The following is a 24,603-nucleotide window of genomic DNA, read 5'->3' as shown; positions in this document are numbered from 1 at the left end:
ATATTCATGTCCCCCTGCGTGAACACCGAAGAGAAATATTGGTTCAATACTTCTCCAATCTCCTCCGGTTCCACACACAACTTCCCCCTGCTGTCTGTAACTGGCCCTAATCTTGCCCTGACCAACCTTCTGTTCTTGACATACCTATAGAACGCCTTAGGATTCTCCTTAATCCTATCAGCCAAAGTCTTCTCATGTCCTCTTTTAGCCCTTCTCAACTCACTCTTCAACTCCCTCCTAGCCAATCTAAAGCTTTCTAGTGCACTATCCGAGCCCTCCAATCTCATCCGAACATAAGCCTCCTTTTTTTAATGGCAACAACATCATAGTTCCAAGTACTAATCCAAGCTCTAAGTCCATCTGCCTTACCTGTTACACTTCTCACATTGAAACAAATGCACTTCAGTCCACCAGACCCTCTCTGATTAGCAACCCCACCCTGCCTGCTGTTTCTCTGAGTCTTATTGGCCCTACTCTCTGGTTCCCCTTCAGCTAATTCACCTTTGCTTTGGTTCCCACCCCCCTGCCAAACTAGTTAAAATCCTCTCGTGTGACACTAGCAAACCTCCCGCTCAGAATATTTGTGCCCCTCCACTTTAGATGCAACCCATCCTTCTTGTACAGGTCCCACCTGTCCTGGAAGAGATCCCAGCTGTTTGGCCACATGTTGAGCTGCACCATCTTCCTATTCTCAGCCTCACTGGCACAGGGAGTAATCCTGAGATTACAACCCTAGAGATCCTGCTTTTTAACTTTCTCCCTAACTCCCTAAACTGCTGCTCCAGGACCTCATCACTCTTCCTGCCTGTATCACTAATATCAATATGTACCACCACCTCTGGCTGTTCACTCTCTCCCTTCAGGATGCTTTCTGTCTGCTCAGAGATATCCTGGATCCTGGCACCAGGGAGGCAACTTACTGCCCTGGAGTCTCTTTCACATCCACAGAAACATCTATCTGTACCTCTAACTATAGAGTCCCCTATAACTACCCCTAACTATAGAGTCCCCTATAACTACCCCTAACTATAGAGTCCCCTATAACTACCCCTAATATAGAGTCCCCTATAACTACCCCTAATATAGAGTCCCCTATAACTGCCCCTAACTATAGAGTCCCCTATAACTGCCCCTAACTATAGAGTCCCCTATAACTACCCCTAACTATAGAGTCCCCTATAACTATTGATCTAGTCCCTCTCTGCTTAACAACACAGCCAGCCGTGGTACCACTGCTTTGGCTGCTACTGGTATCCCCTGATAGAGGATGGTGAGTGTCTGGAACAAGCTGTCAGAGGTAGTACTGGAGCAAGGTACAATTTTGTCTTTTAAAAAGCGTTTAGACAGGTATATGGGTAAGATGGGTGTAGAGGGAAATGGGGCCAAACACGGGAAATGAGGACGAGCTCAGTGGTTAAAAGAAAGGCAGCATGGACAAGGTGGACAGGAGGGCCTGTTTCCATGCTGTGACTCTATGATTGTGAAACCTCTTCACATTCTCCTCACCCCTCACATACTCACCACTTTTCATGTTGTCAGCAAACTTGGAAATATTACGTTTACTTCCTCATCCAAATCACTGACGTCAGTTGTGAATATCTGGGGCCTAAGCAGTGAGCCCTGTGGGACACCACTAGTCAGAGAGTCATACAGCACACAGACAGGCCCTTCGGCCCACAAAGTCTGTTGTTGTTCGTCCATCATCATCGATGAGGGACCTTGACACCATTAGTCATGTTGAGGCTGGTTGTGGTGTGTCTGAAGATGACTGATCAGAATTCAGGCACGGAATGTCCTGGTACATATTGGACAGACTTGTGTAGACACTGTAGTTGTTGTGCTGGTGGCTCTGGACTTGCGCAGCTCGTGTTTAAGTTGTGCTTCAGCAATACACCTTGCTTCGTGAGCTTGACAACCTTTGTGGGTGAGGCAGTGCCAGGTAGGGCGGTTTTGTGCCAGCGTTTCCCAGGTGGTCGTGTCAATGTCAAGCGACTTCAGGGAGGCCTTGAGTGTGTCTTTGTAACGTTTCAAAAACACGTGGTGTGTGGACTGATGGTAGACTTACTCTAGAGAGAACTTCACTGTCTGGTACTTTATCTTGCCATCTGATGCAGAATATTCTGCAAAGACAAGTCATGTGGAAATGATTGAGCTGTCTTGCATGCCTTCGATACACAGTCCACGTTTCACAGGCATACAGGAGGGTAGTGAGTACCACAGCGCTGTAGACCTTCAGTTTTGTTGCTGAGCTGATTCCTCGATGTTCCCATACAGTGGAGCGCAGTCTACCGAAAGCAGAACTTGCCTTTGCTATTCTGCAGTTAACTTCTGCATCAATAGTCACTGCTTGGGAGAGGGTGCTGCCAAGATAAGTGAACTGGTCCACTGCCTGTAGTTTCTGCCCTTTGATTGTGATTATGGGTTCTGTGTGCGGTGCATGAGGAGCAGGCTGGTGCATGACTTCTGTCTTTTTAATGTTGATGGTGAGTCCAAAGTTGTCACAAGCCGTGGAAAATTTGTCCATGCTGACTTGCATCTCTGGCTCTGAGCCAGTATACAGGGCGCAGTCATCAGCAAAGAGGAAATCTCTCAGAACAGTCTCTTTCGCTGACATGATTTTTGCTGCGCACCAACTTCAGGAGAAGTGTCAGGAGCAGAATCACGAGCTCTACACAACCTTTGTTGACCCCACAAAAGCCTTCGACACTGTCAGCCGACAAGGCCTGTGGAGGATCATGTCAAAGTTCAGCTGCCCCCTCCCAAATTCATTCAGATGGTACACCAGTTCCATGATGGCCAGAGTACTGGATGGCGGAGAATCCTCTAAGGCATTCCCAGTGTCAAACAGGGCTGTGTGCTCGCACGCACACTGTTCAGCATGATGTTTACTGCCATGCTGAATGATGCCTTCCAGGACAGTGTTGCTGGAATTAGCCTCAAGTACAGAGTGGATGGGAAACTCTTCAACCTGAGGAGACTTCAAGCTATTACCAAAATGTCAATGCTGACTATCAAATACCAACCCTATACAAATCTTATTTGGAAATTTGGCATGTCAGCTACGACTCTCACCAACTTTTACAGATGCCCCATAGAAAGCATTCTTTCTGGTTGTATCACAGCTCGGTCTGGGCTCCTGCTCTGCCCTAGACAGCAAGGAACTGCAAAAGTCATGAATATAGCCCAATCCATCACACAAACCAGCCTCCCATCCATTGACTCTGTCTACACTTCCCGCTGCCTTGGCAAAGCAGCCAGCATAATTAAGGACCCCACACACCCCGGACATTCTCTCTTCCACCAAATGGCAGATGGAATTTAACCCGGAGAAGTGTGAGATGATACTTTCGAAGGACTAAGTTGACAAGGAAGTCTTCAGTGAATGTAGGACACCAGGAAGTTCTGTAAAACAAAGGGACTTTGGCATGTTTATCCACACATCTCCGAAGGTGAAAGGACATGTTAGTAGGATGGTGAAAAATGCAAATAGGACAGGTGTCTTTATCAATTGGGGTATAGATTACAAAAGCAGGGAAATCATGTTGGAGTTGTATAGAACTCTGGTGAGGCCACAGCTGGAGCACTGTGTGCAGTTCTGGTCACCACATTATCGGAAGGATGTGATTGCACAGGAGGGGGTGCAGAGGACAGTCACCAGGATGCTGCCTGGGATGGAACATTTAAATCATGGAAGAGAGGTTGGATCGGCTTGGGTTGTTTTCTCTGGAGCAGAGAAGACTGAGGTTCGACCTGATCGAGGTGTACAAGATTCGGAGGGACACGGGCAGAGTGGATAAGGAGCAGCTGTCCCCTTAGTTGAGGAGTCAGTCACAAGGGGACATAGGCTCAAGGCGAAGGGAGGGAGGTTTCGGGAGGATGTGAGGGAAAACTTTTTTACCCAGAAGGTGGGAAGGGTCTGGATAGCGCTGCCTGGGAGGATGGTGGAGGCGGGATGTCTCACATCCTTTAAAACGTACCTGGATGAGCACTCGGCACATCATAACATTGACAAAGGGTCACCTGGATTCAAAACATCGGCTCTTTTCTCTCCTTACAGATGCTGCCAGACCCGCTGAGATTTTCCAGCATTTCCTACTTGGATTGTACACTCAGGCCTAGGGGCCAAGGGGTGGCAGATGGGGTTAGGTGGGCAGGTCAGGGAGGACTCAATGGGCTGAAGGGCCTCTTCTGTGTTGTGCCTGTCCAGTTCACTCTGAGCTCTCGCTCTCTGTCTCAGTTTTGAGGAACTTTGAGATTCAAAAGAATTTCCCCGGCACTGTGATCATACTTTGTTATCAGAGACAAAACCAAATGTACAGATTCCACCGACATTTCCAGGAACTCATTCTCACACTCAGACAGCCATCAATTAGTGTCAGAAACCTGCCTCATTCTCACACAATCACAGGCTGTACAGCAGGCCATTCAGCCCATTGAGTCTGAACTGACACGTGAAAAATACCAGATTATTTACCTAATCCCATTGCCACTGCCCCTGCTATTTCCTCCCTTGCCTCACTCAGCAGCCTGGGATATGTTTCACCCAGGCCTGGAGATTGATCTATCTTTACGCCTGCTGGGACACTCAGATCTTCCTCTCTGTCCATGTTAACTTGTTGAATTGTGTCACAGTCCATCTCCCCGATTCCTGTACACACAGCATCTCTCTCAGAGTGACCACCGACACAAAAGCATTCAGGCAGAACGCGACCTTCTCCTCCGGCTCCACACACTAATTACTGCTCTGATCTTTAATGGGCCTTACTCATTCCCTCAGAGGGGCCCTGGGTGATTAGGAGCATATGCACCCCACTCTCTCACAGATCCAACAGAAATGTCCTGTAGTTGGTTCAATGGATTAACCATCTGTGCTGTTTACTGTGACTGTGATTGGGAACAGGTTCCAATTATCCACAAACTCCAGCAACAACTGGTGTTTCCAATTAAACGCAGACTGCTCATTCGACGAGCAGCGTGTGGGCAATGGAAGGGACTCAGTTTGAACACGGGAAGCGTGCTGCTGTTTAACAAGATCCCACACATTACAAGTCTGCAGCTCATCCGTTTGTCCAGCTGTTACACAACATCTGTATTCCCAGTCCAATAAACCCCTGGTTTCATCAAACCATTTCTGAGCTGTAAGTTGAGGCTGCTGGTCGCACTGTCACATCGACACATGCAGGGCCACTGGACAGATCCGAGGCTGGGTGAGTAACTCACCTCCTGACTCCCCAGAGCCTGTCCACCATCTAAAAGGCACAAGTCAGGATTGTGATGGAATACTCCCCAATTGCCTGGATGGGTGCAGTTCCAACAACACTCAAGAAGTCCAAACATATCCAAGAAAAAGCAGCCCATACACTTTGCGCCCAATCCATCAGTTTAAGGGGCATAATTCATGGTTCGGTGAGGAGGCCAGCATTTATTGCCCATCCCTAATTACCCCCCTTCAGAAGATGGCAGTGAGCTGGCTTGTTGAACTGCTGCAATCCCTGAGGTGTAGGTCCATCCATGGTGCTGTTAGGGAGGGAGTTCCAGGATTTGACCCAGTGGAGGAACAGTGATATACTTCCAAGTAAGCATGGTTATAAAGTCACAGAGCTTAACAGCAGAAAAAGAGGCCCTTTGGCCCATTGTGTCGGTCCTAGCCATCAAGCACCTATCTATCCTAAATAAATTTTCCAGCACTTGTACACGGCGGTATTTCGAGTGCTCCTTCAATGTTGCCTCCAGTACACTTTCAGGCAGCGAGAGTTTGAACTTTACTGTTGCAAGACTAAAACCTCATGATTCTGAGTCACAGTCAGTGTCACAAACCCTGAGACCTCACCCCCAGCTACACGGGCTTCTCACTCAACGCTCCTGCGTAAAGAGGAAGAGGGTAGCTAAGGAAAGGGTGGGTCCACCCAAGGGCAGTGGAGGCAATTTGTGTGTCACAGAGGTTTACAGCAGGGAAACAGGCCCTTCAGCCCAACTTGACAATGTCACCATTTTTTTTAAACCCCTAAGCTAATCCCAACTGCCCACATTTGGCCCATATCCCTCTGCACCCATCCCACCCATGTAACTGTCCAGTTGCTTTTTAAAAGACAAAATTGTACCCGCCTCTACTACTACCTCTGACAGCTTGTTCCAGACACTCACCGTCCTCTGTGTGAAAAAATTGCCCCCCGGACACTTTTGTATCTCTCCCCTCTCACCTTAAACCTGCGCCCTCTAGTTTTAGACTCCCCTACCTTTGGGAAAAGGTATTGACTATCTAGCTGATCTGTGCCCCTCGAGCCCAATGAGGTGGGTGAGATCCTTAATGAGTACTTTGCATCAATATCCACAAAGCAGAAGGATGTGGTGGATGGGGAATGTAGAAAAGAGGATGTTGACATTCTAGGACATTAAAAGGGAGGAAGTATTGAAGGTTTTGATAAACATTAAGGTGGACAAGTCCCCAGGGCCTGATGGGGTCTATCCTTGAATACTGAGAGGGACAAGGGAAGACATTGCTGAAACTTTGGCCAAAATCATTACATTCTCTTTAAACACAGGCAAGTTGCCAGAGAATTGGAGAATAGCTCACATTGTTCCTCAGGGAGTGCCGCACTGTCAGAGGGTCAGTGCTGAGGGAGTGCCGCACTGTCAGAGGGTCAGTGCTGAGGGAGCGCCGCACTGTCAGAGGGTCAGTACTGAGGGAGTGCCGCACTGTCAGAGGGTCAGTGCTGAGGGAGCGCCGCACTGTCAGAGGGTCAGTGCTGAGGGAGCGCCGCACTGTCAGAGGGTCAGTGCTGAGGGAGCGCCGCACTGTCAGAGGGTCAGTGCTGAGGGAGCGCCGCACTGTCAGAGGGTCAGTGCTGAGGGAGCGCCGCACTGTCAGAGGGTCAGTGCTGAGGGAGCGCCGCACTGTCAGAGGGTCAGTGCTGAGGGAGTGCCGCACTGTCAGAGGGTCAGTGCTGAGGGAGCGCCGCACTGTCAGAGGGTCAGTGCTGAGGGAGCGCCGCACTGTCAGAGGGTCAGTGCTGAGGGAGCGCCGCACTGTCAGAGGGTCAGTGCTGAGGGAGCGCCGCACTGCCAGAGGGTCAGTGCTGAGGGAGCGCCGCACTGTCAGAGGGTCAGTGCTGAGGGAGCGCCGCACTGTCAGAGGGTCAGTACTGAGGGAGTGCCGCACTGTCAGAGGGTCAGTACTGAGGGAGTGCCGCACTGTCAGAGGGTCAGTGCTGAGGTGGATGTGAAAGACCTTGCTCTGTTGCTTGAAAGTAATTTCAGTCCATTTTCCAGAATTACCTTATTGAAACATATAAGATGATTAGAGGTTTAGACAGGGTAGATAGTGATAGCCTTTTTCCTCGGATGGAGAAAGCTAGCACGAGGGGGCACGACTTTAAATTAAGGGGGGGTAGTTATAGGACTGATGGCAGGGGTAGGTTCTTTACCCAGAGGGTGGTGAGGGATTGGAATGCCCTGCCAGCTGCAGTTGTAAATGCGCCTAGTTTGGGGGCGTTTAAGAGATCTGTGGATAGGTTTATGGACGAAATGGGATTGGTTTAGATTAGTGGGTTAGTGTTTTTTTTTAAAAGCTGGTCGGCGCAACATCGTGGGCCGAAGGGCCTGTTCTGCGCTGTAATGTTCTATGTTCTATGTTCTAATTGTTCTGGTCCAATGTGTATATTCGGGTAAAACCAGATCGTCCTCTCATTCTCTCTCTTTACTGCCACGTGCAACTATCAGTTTCAGGGAAGTGAGGCCAGGCTGGGTGAGATCTACTTTAACACCAGGTGTGTTGCAGGTAAAACAATGTCTTCAGGGTGAGAATTGACAGGTGGAAGTGTACAGAGCCTTCAGGTGAGACGGGGGAGGAGGTAAAAAAGGACGAGGTGTTGTATTATTCGTTAAGGAGCCAGTCATTGTATGCGAGAGGGTGAGTGTGAGGGTGTGAGTGTGTGAGGGCGTGAGTGTGTGAGGGTGATTGTGAGTGTGTGAGGGTGATTGTGAGTGAGAGTGTGTGAGGGCGTGAGTGTGAGTGTGATTGTGTGAGGGTAATTGTGAGTGTGAGCGCGATAGTGAGTGAGAGTCAGTGTGATTGTGTAAGTGTGTGTGAGTGTGAGTGTGATTGTGAGTGTGAGTGTGATTATGAGTATGCGTGTGAGTGTGTGTGATTGTGAGTGAGAATGTCTGTATATCACTCTGAGGACGTACATGGAATGGTTGGTTCCTCTGAAGGACTGTATCTCAGTCGAGGTACAGCTGGGGGAATCAGTGTGTAATTATCTCTGTACACCGCAAAGAGTGATTATCCCACATGGTTCATGCTGTCCTGGCTGAACCAATTGAAATTGAACCGGGAGCTGGTGAACTCGTTCAGGCCTGAAGGATATTTCGGAGAAATACAAGTGTGTGTTCAGGGGAACCATTAGCCAGATGTTGGGAGTGAAAATGAGTCTGTGGCTAAAACCAGATGCACGTCCAAAGCAGACCCGATGTCATGCACAATCCCAGCCAAGGTGCAGACTGAGTGCGAGGGATTAGCAGGTTTGGGGCGATTGGAGCAAGCGGCCATGACTGGGTGGGCCACACCCACTGTTCCTGTCATGAAGACTGAGTGAGGCCATGTGGGTGGGGGTTTTAAAGTCACCGTTAACTCTGGGTTATGTGCGGATCAGTTGCCCCTGATAGAAGATCTTGCAGGCAGTTCGACATTTGATGGTAATTATTCATCATGGAGTTCGGTTACGAGTGGTGTGCCTCAGGGATCTGTTTTGGGGCCACTGCTGTTTGTAATCTTTATTAATGATCTGGATGAGGGTGTAGTTGGGTGGATTAGTAAGTTTGCTGATGACACCAAAGTCGGAGGTGTGGTAGATTGTGAGGAAGGGTGTCGAAGTTTGCAGGGTGACTTGGACAGGTTGCAGAGCTGGGCCGTGAGGTGGCGGATGGAGTTTAATGCGGAGAAGTGTGAGGTAATTCACTTCGGTAGGAATAACAGATGTGTTGAGTATAGGGCTAACGGGAGGACTTTGAATAGAGTGGAGGAGCAGAGGGATCTAGGTGTATGTGTACATAGATCCCTGAAAGTTGGGAATCAAGTAGATAAGGTTGTTAAGAAGGCGTACGGTGTCTTGGCGTTTATTGGTAGGGGGATTGAATTTAGGAGTCGCAGCGTCATGTTGCAACTGTACACAACTCTGGTGCGGCCGCACTTGGAGTAGTGTGTGCAGTTCTGGTCCCCACATTACAGGAAGGATGTGGAGGCTTTGGAGAGGGTGCAGAGGAGGTTTACCAGGATGTTGCCTGGTATGCAGGGGAGGTCCTATGAGGAGAGACTGAGGGATTTGGGGTTGTTTTCACTGGAAAGAAGGCGGCTAAGAGGGGATCTTATAGAAACATATAAGATGATTAGAGGTTTAGATAGGGTGGATGGTGATAGCCTGTTTCCTCGGATGGAGAAATCTAGCACGAGGGGGCATGGCTTTAAATTAAGGGGGGGTAGTTATAGGACGGATGTCAGGGGCAGGTTCTTTACCCAGAGGGTGGTGAGGGACTGGAATGCCCTGCCTGCTGCAGTTGTAAATGCGCCTAGTTTGGGGGCGTTTAAGAGATTGGTGGATAGGTTTATGGACGAAAAGGGATTGGTTTAGATTAGTGGGTCAATGTTTTTTTTAAATAAGACTGGTCGGCGCAACATTGTGGGCCGAAGGGCCTGTTCCGCGCTGTAATGTTCTATGTTCTATTTACCAACATGGATCTCTCTCAGGCTTGAGGGAATTTCACAGTCACTTCATTGCAGTGTTAATGTAAGACTTACTTGTGACTCACAAATAAACTTCACTTTCCCTGCAGCTGGGAATGGCCACAGACCCTCAGCCATCATTAACCAACATCACCTAAAAACATTACTCCATTCCAAATGACAGGCATTTGGGATCACGTCTACTCTGACTGTTTTTCAAACAGCAATGGACCAGAGTTTGAGTGGTGTCTTGCGGGTCCAGCTGTTACCTAGACAACATCCTGGTGATGGGTTCCACAGATGAAAAACATCGGTGGAATTTATAACGGAGGTTGAAGAGACTGCAGATTGGCAAAGAGAATGGTGAGGTTTTTGATTTGATTGGATTTATTATTGTCACATGTATTGGGAGACAGTGGGAAGTATTATTTCTTGCACGATGTACGGACAAGATTCCGGAACTGAGGCAGTATGGAAGCCGGCACTGGGAATTGTCAGGACAGGCCGGTTGTTTGCTGTGGGGCATGCAGATCGTCATTGCCCCTTCCTTCAGGAGGAGAGTGTTGGAGTAACTGCACCAGGGGCACCCAGGGGTGGGGCGGATGGGAGAGGTGGCACCCAGTTATGTGTGGTGGTCAAAGGTCGATGCAGTTCATGTTGCGAGACTTTGCAAAGTGGATGGAGCTGCAGGGTGTGTGTCCTTTACAGCCTGTTCCCTATCACACAGATTCAAATGGGTGAGCAGAGCATTCCGTACAGTCTGGGAAACATTCCTGGGGTGGGGGGGGGCGTCACAGGGAGTGGAGTCATTAACATGGAGATTAAACCAGTTTTTGAGTGAGTGCAGGAACTCTCCCCATACGATAACTCAATGCTCCCCGGCAGTGTGGATGTTTGGGAGACAGATGTGAACAATGTTTGACCCACGAGGTGGGAGGTGCTGATGGACTGGCCAGCCAAACACGCCAAGGTGAAGGCATCCCAGAAGGGTGGGCTGGTGCTTGCCAGAAGCTACTCTTCGGGGGAGAAGTGGTTCCAGCCGCGATTGTAACCAAGACGGGGAAAATATCCGACACGGCGGAAAGGCGGGATGAGTTAGTTTGGTGTCGGCATGTGGACTAATCGCTGGCGGGCACGCATCAAGGGATGGGGCTCCCATCAACAAGTTCAGAGACATTGTGGACGGGACTGGTGGAGGGGCACGGAACCGACAGCTCCCCCCCTTCTCCAGAGGAAGCTGGGGGGGGCCAGCAATGTGTGGGAGACAGACTCTCAGAGGGCTTCGATTGGTGGACGGGAACACAATGCCAGGAACCAAACCCCCCCCCCGCCAGGATTACCATTCCCCTGACAGACTGTCTATAAACACTGGAGATCTGGAATGTACAGAATCACCAACAGGCAGAGTGAAATCAGGAAGCTTTCTGGGCTTGCTGGTCAGACTGCAGAATAATGGTGGCGATTTCAGCCAATGAATAACTGTGTCAGAGTCTGGATCAGCAATGAAAGCAGAAACTATAAATAGTCCATGAGGCAGAGAGGACCACAGGAATCCTATCAGCGGCTGTTTGTTATCAGGAGCCTGGAGGTGAGCTCAGAAAATGGAGTGAAATTTCAATGCTTTACAGTTTAACTATTAATTTAAACCCAGGATAGTGACCCGCAGGAGGACACGGCACTCAGACCCCGAGAGAGAGTGTCGATTAGTCACAGATAGTGAACTGCAGGAGGACACGGCACTCAGACCCTGAGAGAGAGAGATTGATGTGAAGGGAGACAGAATTATTGGTGCAGAGGAAGAGGCCATTCAGGGCATGGAGTCTCTCCAAATTACCTGGGCCAATGCCCACCTGTGATTCAGAATGTTCTTTTCAGACAATCTCCTGATCCCCTGTTGAAAGCCTCCCTTAAGCCTGCCTCCAGCACACTCACTGGGTGAATGGCTTTTCCTCATATCACGGATTATTTTACTGATTAACTTAAATCCGGGTCCTCATTCTCAATCTATCCACCAATGGGAACAGTTTCTCTCTGTCCAGCTCCCTCATGATTTGGAGCATTTCTATCAAATCACCTCTTCACTTTCTCCTGTCCAAGGAGAAGAGTCCCAACCTCTCCAATCTATCCTCAGAACCGAGCTTTCCCATCCCTGGAACCAGGCTGGTAAATCTCACTGTACTCACACTGGAAAGCCTTCACATTCTTCCTGCAGTGAGTGACCCAGATCTGGACAATTCACCGGCTCAGCTAACTGGGAGCCTGATACGAGTTCAAACTAAACTTGCTGTTTCTGTACCTTACATCCTTATTAATGTGTCTGAGATATGCATTATTAACTGTTCCGTTGCTGTCATTGTCAATGATTTGTATCAAATACACAGAGGGAGGATTCCCCTTCAGTTTATCTGGTCTCTCGGTGCCTTCCAGCAGAGAGAAACAGAATTCTACCCAACACTGGACCCAAAAGGTGAAAAATAACTAAATAAAATGCAAATGAGGATGACAGGCTAAAGTCATCACTGGCTGTTAACGACACCATCACAGACCGACCCTCTGACAGTGCGGCACTCCCTCAGCACTGACCCTATGACAGTGCGGCACTCCCTCAGCACTGACCCTCTGACAGTGCGGCGCTCCCTCAGTACTGACCCTCTGACAGTGCGGCGCTCCCTCAGCACTGACCCTCTGACAGTGCGGCACTCCCTCAGCACTGACCCTCTGACAGTGCGGCGCTCCCTCAGCACTGACCCTCTGACAGTGCGGCACTCCCTCAGCACTGACCCTCTGACAGTGCGGCGCTCCCTCAGCACTGACCCTCTGACAGTGCGGCACTCCCTCAGCACTGACCCTCTGACAGTGCGGCACTCCCTCAGCACTGACCCTCTGACAGCAGTCTGTAGATGGAGTGTTGATGTCTATGGAAGGGACTTGAATGCCTGAGTGTTTGTCACGGATGTGTCAGCCACCGACACTGTCACTGTGAACTCAGAGTGTGTGAACGGGTCTCCCTCACTCTTTACACAGCCCCTCGTGTTGAAGCATTGGTCACAGTTTGGGGAGGCAGATGGTTTCTGAACCACTTCCTGTTTCATGTGACATTGAGATTGTGCAGTCTGCTTCACAGAGTGGTTAACTGTTTAAACAGCGGAAATCACTAACAGATGGACAGCGTTTTATTTACTTAAGCACGTTTCAGTTTCCCTGAAGTGTGAGCTCCTACTCAGAGACAGCAACATCACAATCCAGTCTCACGCTTCAGTGTTCAAAACCCCCACTGTAAACATAGAATCCAGGCAGATCCTCACAGCACACTGTCAGAGGGTCAGCGCTGAGGGAGCGCCGCACTGTCAGAGGGTCAGCGCTGAGGGAGCGCCGCACTGTCAGAGGGTCAGCGCTGAGGGAGCGCCGCACTGTCAGAGGGTCAGCGCTGAGGGAGCGCCGCACTGTCAGAGGGTCAGCGCTGAGGGAGCGCCGCACTGTCAGAGGGTCAGCGCTGAGGGAGCGCCGCACTGTCAGAGGGTCAGCGCTGAGGGAGCGCCGCACTGTCAGAGGGTCAGCGCTGAGGGAGCGCCGCACTGTCAGAGGGTCAGCGCTGAGGGAGCGCCGCACTGTCAGAGGGTCAGCGCTGAGGGAGCGCCGCACTGTCAGAGGGTCAGCGCTGAGGGAGCGCCGCACTGTCAGAGGGTCAGCGCTGAGGGAGCGCCGCACTGTCAGAGGGTCAGCGCTGAGGGAGCGCCGCACTGTCAGAGGGTCAGCGCTGAGGGAGCGCCGCACTGTCAGAGGGTCAGCGCTGAGGGAGCGCCGCACTGTCAGAGGGTCAGCGCTGAGGGAGCGCCGCACTGTCATTTTCCTCCTGTCATGTCCAGTAATTATCATTCAAGTGATGTCACTGAAAGTTTGCGATCATTTTCACATTGCTGCTTGTGGGATCTTGCTGTGTACATGTTGGCTGTTGCATTCCCTACATTGGAGCAGTGACTATAAGGAACTACTCGTGTGTTTGAGACGGGCCTGAGTTTGTGAGAAGTGTGAAGTGCGACAGGAAATGTTCTTTCACAGGAAATTGATTTGGCCAAGTTTCTATTCTGAGGTCTCAGTCTTACTGAAGTTCCCCTAAAGGTTTGACTCGCACCAGTTGTTCTGTTTTTGGACTCAACCTACAGACTTCTGCTGAAATCTCACGGTTTGTCCACTTAAATGGTGTTTTTAAAAGCTGGAAGTAAAGAATTGTCCTCCAATCAGAGGCATGATGAAGCTGTGGATTTTTGTAAACCAGTTCACTCGCACTTTTGAATAGATGCTGAGGTCCTTCTGTGTCCTGATTTTTACATTGTAAAGAACGCAGATGTTACCTGATCAGGATGATCACTCCGTATCAAGGTTATTGATAGTAAGGTTATTGATCAGAGACGGGGCTCGGTTAAAATGCAAACACAGGGATTATAAGAATCCAGGGCTGTGAATATTTGATTGCCAAGCGACAGAATGCAGAGAGCTCAGTGAACAGTAATTTTCTGACTGGACGGGGGGTGTAGATGGGTGTCTCCTGGTGCTCCTGCTTTACAACTTAAACCACCTGAGCGCAAAACTCCACAAGGATAGTCAGTGATGTCGAAATCACAGGTGGAACAGACACAGAGTGGATAAGGTTTCATGCAAAGTAGAGTCATAGGCATGGAGTCACAGACTTTTACAGTACAAAGGAGGCCCTTCAGCCCATCTTGACTGTGCCAGCTATCAAGCACCTATAAATCCCAATCCCATCTTCCGGCACTGGTCTGTAGTCTTGTATGCTGTGGCATTTCAAGTGTTCATCTTAATGCTTCTTAAATGTTGTGAGGGTTCCCGCCTCTCCCACCCTTTCAGGCACAGAGTTCCAGATTCCCACCAGCCTCAGGGTGAAGATGTTTTTTCATCAAATCCCCTGCCCCTCACCTTAAAACCTGCAGCTGTATAAGGTGCTGGTGAGGCCACACCTGGAGTTACTGTGTACAGTTTTGGTCTCCTTACTTGAGAAAGGATATACTGGCACTGGAGAGGGTGCAGAGGAGATTCACTCGGTTGATTCTGGGGTTTAGAGGGTTGGATTATGAGGAGAGACTGAGTAGACTGGGGCTATACTCATTGGAACTCAGAAGAATGAGGGGAGATCTTATAGAAACATATAAGATTATGAAGGGAATAGATAAGATAGAAGCAGGGAAGTTGTTTCCACTGGTGGGTGAAACTAGAACTAGGGGTATAGCCTCAAAATAAGGGGAAGCAGATTTAGGACTGAGTTGAGGAGGAACTTCTTCACACAAAGGGTTGTGAATCTGTGGAATTCCCTGTCCAGTGAAGCAGTTGAGGCTCCCTCATTGAATGTTTTTAAGGCAAGGATAGATACATTTTTGAACAGTAAAGGAATTAAGGGTTATGGTGAGCAGGCGGGTAAGTGGAGCTACGTCCACAAAAAGATCAGCCATGATCTTATTGAATGGTGGAGCAGGCTCGAGGGGCCAGATGGCCGACTCCTGCTCCTAGTTCTTATGTTCATATTAAGTCTACATCCCCTGGTTAATGACCCCTCTACTCAGGGGAAAGGTTTCTTTATATCTACCCTATCTATGAACATCTCATGTAATTACATGTAATTTTGTACATCTCAATCGGGTCCGGCTCAGCCTTCTCTGCTCCAAGGAGAACACCAGCCTATCCAGCCTCTCTCCACAGCTGAAACACTCCAACCAGGCAGCATCCTGGTCAGTCTCCTCTGTAACCCCACTACTGCAATCACACCCTTCCTATAGTGGTTACATGCTTCAATTTAGGGTGAAGAAGGAAGATGATGCAAGTTAAACTGAATGGTGCAATTTTTAAAGGGTTACAGAAACTGAGATCCTGGTTGTACGCATTCCCCTGTTGGACAGGGTACAAAGGCAATCAAAGTTCCACACTGCCATGAGAGATGGAGGAGATGGGGCCTGTATTCTCCAGAGTTTAGAAAAATGAGAGATGATCTCAGTGAAGTGTAGATACAGGAAGGATGTTGTCCCCTGGCTGGGGGAGTCAGGAACCAGGGGCACAATCACAGAATAAGGGACAAGTCATTGAGGACAGAGATAGGAAGGAATTCCTTCTCTCAGAGGGTGGGAATCTTTAGGATTCCCCACTCCAGAGGCTTATAGATCCTCAGTAGGTTCAAATCAGAAGTCAATAAACTTCTAGGTACTAATAACTTGAAGGAATATGGGGATGGAGCTGGAAATGGTAGAAGATCTGCCATTATCTTGTAGAATGATGGCATTAGGGTTGAATGGATTAATGTGTGGGACTGTAGCAACTGTACCGCCCACGTGATGATGTGAGAGAGAGTCACATGACCAGGAGTCTGGGAGGAGAATGTCCAGTGGTGAGGACTGAGTCACACTTGGTCTTTTATATCTACAGATTCATGTAAAAAATTAGTTATTGTTCAGACATTTGCTGCCACTTGTTAGCCCAAAATACAACATGGTGGCAGCTGTGAATGCCACCAAAATCTCTCAAACTCAACTTTAGAAATGTTTGCAAGTCTATCCTGAAAAATGTTGCAAAAACACAAGATCTTCTGAAGTCAGTTGAAGATCTTCAGAAAAGTTCCATGGCAGACACATGGAGACAGAGAGACAGAAAAACCGACTGTTCAGCTGAGGACTGTACAAAGTAACGACGGGGGGCATGGAAAATCCCAAACCAACAGCAGAGTCAAAGATCCCAACAATGACAGAGGGAAAATCTTCCAGTGGTATAATAAGCTGGCAGCACGTGTGGACTTCCATACCCTGTGGAACACCAGTCTGAGATCAGTGCAACTAGAGGCAGCAATGGACAAAATAAATTTGGCTTTTCAAACATGTTCTCCAGTGGGGATAAAACGAGCTGGATAGTAACTCCCAGCAATTACTGTAAAAACTCCTGAGAAATCATTACCAAAAAGAGCAAGCGTACCGATTGGCTGAAAGCTATGAATTTGGAGATCTTAAATCTGATTTAAGACTGTAGTGTAGCCAGGGTAACCAACATCACCCCATCTGACCTACTGAAGTCCACCGATGACTTCACTCTGGAGAAGGAGAGTTACAGTAAGAAGTCTGACAACACCAGGTTTAAGTCTAACCGATTTATTTGATAGTAAACTCACAAGCTCGGTTGGACTTAAACCTGGTGTTGTCAGACTTCTTACAGTGTTTATCCCAGTCCAACACCGGCATCTCCATATCATGAAGGAGGGTTAGTCAGAGAATCGCTGTGCCATCAGCGAAACACAGCTGTACCGGGAGAGAGGAAAAACAGGATTCTGAAACCAATCTCCCCCCCGCCTGCTCCCAACCCCCCCATTCCCTCCACCCCACGACCCTATTCCCCCCCTCCCCTCCCCACCCCCACCGCTCCCTCCTCCCTTCCCCACCCCCTCACCAATCTACCCGCTCCTCCCCTCCCCATCACCCTTATTCCCCCTCTCTCACTCCATCCCCCACCGCACTGCCCCTCCTCTGCCCCCACCCCCCTGCCCTCTCTCTCCACAATCCCCACCCCATTGCCCCCTCTCTACCCCTCCTCTGCTCCACTCTCCCCCACCCCACTGCCCTCCTCCACCCTCAACACTTCCCCACCTCTACCCTACCCCTACCCCCACCCCATGGAACGAATCTTGAAGAAGCCTGAAGATTGGAGGGTGGCAAATGTTGTGCCTTTGTTTAAAAAGGGCTGCAGGGAAAAGCCTGGGAACTACAGGCCGGTTAGCCTCACATCTGTAGTCGGTAAGTTCTTAGAAGGTATTCTGAGAGACAGGATCTACAGGCATTTAGAGACACAAGAACTGATCAGAGACATTCAGCGTGGCTTTGTGAGTGGAAAATCATGTCTCACAAATTTGATTGAGTTTTTTTGAAGGGGTAACCAAGAAGGTAGATGAGGGCAGTGCAGTTGATGTTGTCTACATGGACTTTAGCAAGGCCTTTGACAAGGTACCACATGGTAGGTTGTTGCATAAAGTTAAATCCCACGGGATCCAGAGGTAGCCAAATAGATATAAAATTGGCTTGATGACAGAAGCCAGAGAGTTGTTTTTCAAACTGGAGGCCTGTGACCAGCAGTGTGTCTCAGGGATCAGTGCTGGGCCCACTGTTATTTGTCATTTATATTAATGATTTGGATGAGAATATAGGAAGCATGGTTAGTAAGTTTGCAGATGACACCAAGATTGGTGGCATAGTGGACAGTGAAGAAAGTTATCTCCAATTGCAACAGGATCTTGATCAACTGGGCCAGTGGGCTGACGAATGGCAGGTGGAGTTTAATTTAGATAAATGTGAGGTGATGCATTTTGGTAGATTGAACCAGGGCAGGACTTACTCAGTTAATGGTAGGGCGTTGGAGAGAGTTACAGAACAAAGAGATCTAGAGGTACATGTTCATAACTCCTTGAAAGTGGAGTCACAGGTGGTGAAGAAGGCATTTAGCATGCTTTGTTTCATTCGTCAGAACATGAATATAGGAGTTGGGATGTCTGGTTTAAGTTGTACAAGACATTGGTAAAGCCACACTTGGAATACTGTGTGCAGCTCTGTTCACCCTATTATAGAAAGGATATTATTAAACTAGAAAGAGTGCAGAAAAGATTTATTAGGATGCTACCGGGACTTGATGGTTTGAGTTATAAGGAGAGGCTGAACAGACTGGGACTTTTCTCCCTGGAGCGTAGAAGGCCGAGGGAAGTCTACAAAATAATAGATCAGTTAGATCGTCAATATCTTTTCCCAAAGGGAGAGGAGTCTAAAACTAGAGGGAATAGTACGGTAACTCGGGGATTTTCACAGTAACTTCATTGCACTATTAATATAAGCTTACTTGTGGCATTAATAAATAAATTTCAAAAGCTAGGTACCTTGTGGCGAAAAACTCACCTCCTGACTCCCCAAAGTCTCTCCACCATCTACAAGGCACAAATTAGGAGTGTGATGGAATACTCCCCACTTGTCGGGATGGGGGCAGCTCCAACAACACTCAAGAAGCTCGACACCATCCAGGACAAAGCAGGCCTGCTGGATTGTTACCCCTTCCACAGACATTCACTCCCTTCACCACCAGCGCTCAGAGGGAGAAATACCAAAGGGTCCAGAGGGATAATTTTTCATCAGAGGGTGGCGAGTGTCTGGAACAAGTTGCCAGAGGTAGTAGTAGAAGTGGGTACAATTTTGTCTTTCATAAAAAAGTGTTTAAAGATGTGTAAGGGTACAAGGGTAAGATGGGTATAGAACATAGAACACTACAGCACAAACAGGCCCTTTGGCCCACAAGTTGCGCCGATCACATCCACACCTACCAGGCCATAGAACTATCTGTAACTCCCAATCCCATTAAATCCCACGTACTCATCCAGAAGTCTTTTAAAAGACCCCAGCAAGTTCGCCTCCACCACCGACGGCAGCTGATTCCACTCACCCTCCACCCTCTGAGTGAAAAGTATCGAGGGATATGGGCCAAATGTGGGCAATTGGGACTAGCTTAGTGGTAAAAACTGGCAGCTTGGACAAGTTGGGCTGAAGGGCCTGTTTTCATGCTGCAAACCTCCACGACTCTGAGCCATTAACTCCTGCCAGGGTCCAAAAGCCTCATGGCCATGAACAACGTCCTGTAAATACTGCCCAGAGTATTATTATGAATGGGTTGGGCACACTGGAAAGAATAAAAACTTTGCGATATGCAAAGGATCACAAGAGAATTTTTGCACGCAAGGCCATGAATGATATTGAAGACTCTCAGCAAGAAGGGGCACGATAAAAGATTCAATTCAGAGATTTGCACCAATGGACACATCACTCATTGAGAATTGGATCAGGAGTCGGTGTAACAATCCTGTCTGACAGACAACTGGAACGAGGAAAAGAATGTCTGAGCCGTCTGCAACCCACGAGGAATCAAGCTGCAGGGCAAAGGTCGGTTACAAGCAGCGCTCCGATAAAAGAACAAACAGAAATGAGAAAGACAGGCTTTTTTCATTCATTTATGGGGTGTCATTGGCTGGCCAGCATTTATTACCCATCCCTAATTGCCCTTCAGAAGGTGGAGGTGAGCTACCTTCTGGAACCACTGCAGTCCTTGTGGTGTAGGTACACCCACAGTGCTGTTAGGGAGGGAGTTCTAGGACTTTGACCCAGTGACAGTGAAGGAATGGCCGATATATTTGCAGATCAGGATGGTGAGTGACTTGGAGAGGAATCTCCAGGTGATGGTGCTCCCAGGTATCTGCTGCTCTTGTCCTTCTAGATGGTAGAGGTCATGGGTTTGGAAGGTGCTGCCTAAAGAACCTTGATGAGTTCATGCAGTGCCGCTTGTCAAATAGTACACACTGCTGTTACTGAGCGTTGGTGGTGAAGGGAGTGGATGTTTGTGGATGGGATGCCAATCAAGTGGGGCTGCTTTGTCCTGGATGGTGTCGAGCTCCTTGAGTGTTGTTGGAGCTGCCCCCATCCAGACTGTGCACAGTCTTCCATCACACTCCTGACTTGTGCCTTGTGGGTGGTGGACAGGCTTTTGAGGGGAGGAGGGGGGGAGGGGGGGGGTGTGAATTATTCACCACATCATTCCTAGCTTTTAAACTTTATTTATTAGTGTAACAAGTGGCTTATATTAACACCGCAATGAAGTTACTGTGAAAATCTCCTAGTTGCCACACTCCAGCACCTGTTCGGTTTACACCGAGGGAGAATTTAGCACGGCCAATGCACCCTAACCAGCACGTCTTTCAGACTGTGGGAGGAAACCGGAGCTCCCGGAGGAATCCCACGCTGACACGGGGAGAACATGCAAACTCTACACAGACATGACTTGAGGCCGGGAACTGAACCCAGTCCCTGGCGCTGTGAGGCAGCAGTGCTAACCACTGTGCCGCTGTGCCACTTTGGACCTGCTGTGGTAGCAGCAGTATTTATACAGATAGTCCAGTTCTGTTTCCAATCAACGGTAATTCCAGTATAATCATATTGGGGGATTCAGCAATGGTAATGCCATTGATTGTCAAAGGGCAATGGGTAGATTCTCTTTTGTTGGGGGTGGTCATTGCCTGGTATTTGTGTGATGTGAAGGTTATTTACCACTTCAGCCTAAGCCTGGATATTGTTCAGATTCTGTTGCATTTGGACATGGACTGCTTCAGTATCTGTGGAGGCACGGTGGTTGGCACTGCTGTCTCACAGTGCCAGGGACCCAGGGCAGCACAGTGGTTAGCACTGCTGCCTCATAGCGCCAGGGACCTGGGGCAGCACAGTGGTTAGCACTGCTATCTCACAGCACCAAGGACCCGGGGCAGCACAGTGGTTAGCACTGCTGCCTCATAGCCCCAGGGACCTGGGGCAGCACAGTGGTTAGCACTGCTATCTCACAGCACCAAGGACCCGGGGCAGCACAGTGGTTAGCACTGCTGCCTCATAGCGCCAGGGACCTGGGGTAGCACAGTGGTTAGCACTGCTGCCTCATAGTGCCAGGGACCTGGGGTAGCACAGTGGTTAGCACTGCTATCTCACAGTGCCAGGGACCTGGGTTTGATTCCTGGATTGGGTCACTGTCTGTGTGGAATCTGCATGTTCTCCCCATGTCTGTGTGGGTTTCCTCCGAGTGCTCCGGTTTCCTCCCACAGATCAAAGATGTGGAGGTTAGATGGACTGGCCATGATAAATTGCTCCTTAGTGCATTGGATATATGTGGGGTTACAGATTAGGGCCTGGGTAAGTTACTCTACGGGGGAGGCACAGTGGTTGGCACTGCTGCCTCACAACACCAGGGACCTGGGTTCAATTCTGACCTTGGGTCACTGTCTGTGTGGAGTTTGCATGTTCTCCCCATGTCTAAATTTCCTCCCACACTGCAAGGATGTGCAGGTTAGGTGGATTGGCCATGCCAAATTGCTCCTTAATGTCCAAGATGTGTTGATGAGATGGATTAGACGCGGTAAATGCATGGGGTTATGGGGATAGGGTAGGGAGGAGGGCCTGGGTAACAGAGTCAGTGCAAATTAATGGGCTGAATGACCTCCTTTTGCACTGGAAAGGTTCTATGATTCTATAAGTCATGAATGATGCTGAACATTGTGCAATCATCAACGAACATCCCCATTTCCGACATTATGATGGAGGGAAGGTCATCGATGAAGCAACTGAAGATTGTTGGGCCTCGGACATCAGCCTGAGGGACTCCTGCAGAGATGTCCTGGAGCTGGGATGACTGATCCTCCACAACCATCTCTCTATGTACCAGGTATGACTCCAATCAGCGGAGAGTTTGCCCCCGATTCCCATTGATTCCAGTTTCTGGATGATGCCACACCCGTTCGAATGCAGCCTCGATGTCGAGGGACTGTCACTCTCACCCTCACCCTCTGGAATTCAGCTCTTTTGTCCATGTCCAAGGCTGTAATGAGGTCAGGAGCTGAGTGACCCCCTGGAGAAACCCAAACTGGGCGTCACTGAGCAGGTCATAGAGTCAAAGAGGTTTACAGCATGGAAAAGGGCCCTTCAGCCCAACGTCTTCATGCCACCCTTTTTTTAAACCCCTAAGCTAGTCCCAATTGCCTGCATTTGACCCTTATCCCTTGATACCCATCGTACCCATTTAACTGTCTACCTGTCAGTGCTGCTTGATTCAACTGTCAATTGACACTAGGCTGATTGGGTGGTAATTGGCCGGGTTGGATTTGTCCTGCTTCCAGGATGTACCCGGACAACTTTCCGCATTGTTGGGTAGATGCCAGTATTGTAACTGTACTGGGAGGGCTTGGCTAGGGGAGCAGCAAGTTCTGGGGCACAAGTCTTCAGATTCTTGGGAAGGATAAACAGGCTGGCAAAATTCCTGCTCGACCCAACGCAAGTCACGGAACCCTCGAGCCAGCAACTGAAGAAAGCCCAAACCTCGTGAAGGGTAATCAGCTCGTGTAGTGTAGTTAATGGGATTGAGGGTTATAGATAGGCCTAGTACGTAAGGATATGATCAGTGCAACTTGTGGGCTGAAGGGCCTGTTTGTGCTGTAGTGTTCTATGTTCTATGTAGTCTAGTGTAACAAGCAGATTAAAGACAACCTGCCCTCACCAGATATCTCGGCTCGCTATCACCCACCCTGGGTAACCACAGTCACAGGGACAATGCCATCCACATGGTGCTTCAAGAGAAGGTCACACAACTCGGAGTCTGGTAGGACAAAGCTCACGGTTTGGATTGAGTAGTGCCAATAGTCTTATATATCTGGAGATAGATTTACTCAATAAATCAGTTCAGATATTTTGATCTCTCTTCTACTGTTCCTTAGCCAGTCACAACTCAGTAGCCTCAAAGGGAAATGGCTGACTCCGGCTCCTATTTCCAATGATCTGATGCTGCTGAGCATTGCCATAAGAGACAGAGTGCAAAAATGGAGAGAGAGATTAAACCTTTCACACTTCACTGCCTAGACCCCGGCTGGAGAATAGTGTCCAGTTCTGGGCTCCACACTTTAGGAGGAATGTCAGGGCCTTGGAGAGGGTGCAGAGGAGATTTACTAGAATGTTCCCAAGGATGAGGGACCTCAGTGAATGTGGAGAGACTGGAGAAGCTGGGATTGTTCTTCTGGGAGCACAGAAGGTTAAGAGGAGATTTAATAGAGGAGCTCAAAATCAGGAAGAGTTTTGATGGAGTAAATCAGGAGAAAGTGTTTGCAGTGACAGGAGGGTGGGTAACCAGAGGGACACAGATTGAAGAGAATCGGGAAAAGAACCAGAGGAGGAGATGAGGGGAATTTATTTGACACAGTGAGTTGTTGTGATCTGGAATGTGCTGCCTGAAAGGCCGGTGGAAGCAGATTCAATAATAACCTTCAAAAGGCAATTGGAGAGAACGTAAAAAAACTACAGCACAAACAGGCCCTTCGACCCACAAGTTGTACCAATCATATCTCGACCTACTAGGTTTTCCTAAAACCCTCAATCCTATTAAGTTCCATGTACTCATTCAGAAGTCTCTTAAAAGACCCTATCAAATTTGCCTCCACCACCACCGCCAGCAGCCGATTCCACTCACCCACCACCCTCTGAGTGAAAAACATGCCCCTGACATCTCCTCTGTACCTGCTCCCCAGCACCTTAAATCTGTGTCCTCTCGTAGCGACCATTTCAGCCCTGGGAAATAGCCTCTGAGAATCCACCCTATCTATTCCTCTCAACATCTTATAAACCTCTAACAGGTCACCCCTCAACCTTCATCTCTCCAGGGAGAAAAGACCAAGCTCCCTCAACCTATCTTCATAAGGCATGCCACCCAATCCGGACAACATCCTTGTAAATCTCCTCTGCACCCTTTCAATGGCTTCCACATCCTTCCTGTAGTGAGGCGACCAGAACTGAGCACAGTACTCCAAGTGGGATCTGACAAGGGTCTTATACAGCTGCAGCATTATCTCCCAACTCCCAAAAGAGCGAGTTGAAGGGGAAAAATTTGTAGAATGGAAATAACAGGGGGACTGGGACTAATTGGATAGCTCTTTCACAGAGTCAGTATTAGTCAGGATGGGCTGAATGGCCTCCTCCTGTGAGTTAAGAATTTCTGATTCCCCTTATGATCGATTTCAAATCTGTGAAATTGTATAAAGGCGGAAGTAAAATGGTTTCACTTTTGGGATGTGAGTGTTCAGTATTGGTGATGGGGTCAGTACTGGGGCTGGACACTGAGCAGATACTGAGGAGCAGAGAGGCAGTTCTGCAGGAGTGAGGGTTGGACAGGGCCAAAGCTCGATTTTAATGTGTCTGAGGTTTAGTAAATGCAAACTTTCCTCACTTTCCCAATCACTCAATCTTTCCTGAACTAACTCACTCTCCGATAACTGTCTTCAACGCTTCAAC

At 48.9% G+C, this 24,603-nt stretch overlaps 1 protein-coding gene across 1 annotated transcript in view; it reads right to left on the bottom strand.

Moving 5' to 3' along the window:
- vav3a (vav 3 guanine nucleotide exchange factor a) overlaps positions 1–24,603 on the bottom strand; it is a 119,990-nt gene that overhangs the window by 76,845 nt on the left and 18,542 nt on the right. The gene's annotated exons all lie outside the window — the stretch shown is intronic.

Source organism: Carcharhinus amblyrhynchos, chromosome 9 (assembly GCF_965287045.1).
Source record: "Carcharhinus amblyrhynchos chromosome 9, sCarAmb.v2.hapA, whole genome shotgun sequence".
Classification (NCBI taxonomy): Eukaryota; Metazoa; Chordata; class Chondrichthyes; order Carcharhiniformes; family Carcharhinidae; genus Carcharhinus; species Carcharhinus amblyrhynchos.
Note: the sequence above shows the minus strand (reverse complement) of the source record. Positions and strands in the feature narration are given on the sequence as shown.